A 2,316-nucleotide genomic window follows, 5' to 3' on the forward strand; every position below is an offset into this window, starting at 1 on the left:
CATCCACCCAGATTACTTAACCGCCAAGGTAGGCCTAGCATACCGTACACAGAGGAGCAGTAGTGTTTCGTGTGGTAAAGTTTAACGTAAGGTCCCTCCGTGTTTCTAGGCCGCAGTTTACGTTCTGCTATCATGGATCCCGTGGAGACGTCTGTGCTGACCCTGGAGCAGCTCCCGGACGACGTGCTCGTGATGGTGCTGCAGTACGTGTCCGTGGAGGATGTCCTTGCCTGCCGCCTCGTGTGCAAGAGGCTCTGCGGCCTAGCCCTGCATCGGGACGTCTGGCGCCACCGGTCCCTCCGCGACGACCACCCCCGCGCGGGCGCGGTGCTGCGCCTGGCCCCGTGTCTCGACACGCTGACCGTGTCGGGCCAAGTTCCGACCCTGGCGGCGTCCGCGACCAGGTGCGCCGCAGCAGGTTTGATCCTTCGGGCCGACAAGAAGGAGGTCTTTAACGCTGCGCAGTACGCCACGGCCGTGCGCAACCAGGAGTCATACGGCCGCCTCAGGAGGCTTGAGCTTCATTGTTCGAAGGTCGGGTCGAAGACGACAAACGCCGAGCTGCTGAGGACGGTTGTGTCGTGTTCCGACCTGGAGTCGCTCGAAGTCTTTGGCCAGCTGCCAAAAACCTCACACCCCGTTCTACTAGGGCCGCCCAGGCCGTCGCTCAAGAACTTCCGGTGCGCGGTGGACAAGTACTCGGTATGCTTTGCGCACGCCATTCTGATTGCGCACGCGGCTACGCTGGAGAAGGTCGACTTCGCCTCTGGTTTCTACATCAAGGAGACGGCGACGGCGGCCCTGTTGGCCGCCTTGCCGAGACTGCAAAGACTGCGGTGCAACGACTCGATTGGAGGCCTCGAAGCCGTGGCGGCGTGCAGGACGCTCAGAGACGTCTGCATTTCCCTGGGGGAGATGAACGTCGAACTCGAGGCGGTCGCGGAGTTCTTTCGCCGAGCCAACCAGCTTCGGCGCGTCTTTTTGCCATTCGGTGAGGCCGATGAGATCGCGGCGCTGGTCGACGCCTTGGCTTCGTCCGGCCAATCCCAGCTCGAGCGACTATCTTTAGGTTGGCTCGGGGACATGGACCCGCTGGTCCGCGCGCTGCCATCGCTGCCCGCCCTACGCCACCTGGACTTGTCTGAAGTTACGCCCGACGCCGACAAGCTGCTCCTGAGCATCACCCCCGCCACGGCGCCGGCCTTGAGGAGGCTGGAGTTTAAGAGCTGGACGCGGTGCCCCCACCCCTGGATACACAAGACCGAGGTCAAGGCGACCCTCGCCGCGAACACCTCGCTCCACATTCTGCTCGGGTACTATCCCAAGTGCGTGCTCCAAAACTGCGGGGCATGCCTAGCGGTCTGTCACCAAGAAGTCAATTGGCGTGAGGGGGGAGGGTTTCGGAAGATAGGCCTTTTCGCGCATGACCACGACGAGTGTCCCTCACCGGACGTACACACTGGTCAGTCTCACAATGACAACGAGTGGAACAGGGAAGGTTCCCTCGAGTGCACGTGGATCCATGTGTAATACATTTATGCTACAACTTTGGGCCGTTCCTCAACACGCCGCGACGATTGTGCGTAGAATGTATTTTTGCTTTCAAAGGTGTGACATTGTCACACTTAGATTTCAGATGTTATTGTGTGGAAGTATGAAAGGAATGCCGTCTTATGTTCTGTACGTTTCACCAACTCGTGCTTTGTCCTGCATTAGCGCTCCTTTTGTGTTTTATTTCTACCAAATGCCATCTACTAGGGTGTCAAAATACTTATTTTTTGGTGCATACAGGGTGCCTGGTTTGATTTTTCAAAACCTTCCTTTACTAAAAAAAATGTTGAATAAATAATGCTCGTCCGTGCTTTGGAAATGATTATTTTCCTTTCTTTCCCGACAAACGCCCATACAAAACGACGACCGCGTGACCACGCCACGTAGGCAGCCCCCGCGACGGTCCAAAGGTAGCCACACTGTAAGACAATCGCAACAACAGCCACTTTTGTGGCACCGGCGACAACGTGGCCACGATACGAGTCCAGTTGTACAGACTCGCTACATCGTGATCGTGGCCTCCATCGGCCGTTGGCGACGCGGCGAAAGGCTCGGGGAATGGCCCTGGCTGGACCGCCTAGCAACCGTAAAGGTTTGGACCAAGGAGGGAGATGGCTCCCTCTCTCCCTCCCTCGGCGCAAGCCGCGGAGCGGGGTAGACAGAGGACCGCGATCCCTCCAGTTCCTCTGCACGCCGTCTGCAGCGCTGTAGGCGCTGTGCAAGCATCCGAGCTCTGCGTCGCCTCACGCCTCAGCCCCCCCCCCC

This window comes from Frankliniella occidentalis, unplaced genomic scaffold (assembly GCF_000697945.3).
Source record: "Frankliniella occidentalis isolate FOCC.00 unplaced genomic scaffold, Focc_3.1 Scaffold1132, whole genome shotgun sequence".
NCBI classification, from domain to species: Eukaryota; Metazoa; Arthropoda; class Insecta; order Thysanoptera; family Thripidae; genus Frankliniella; species Frankliniella occidentalis.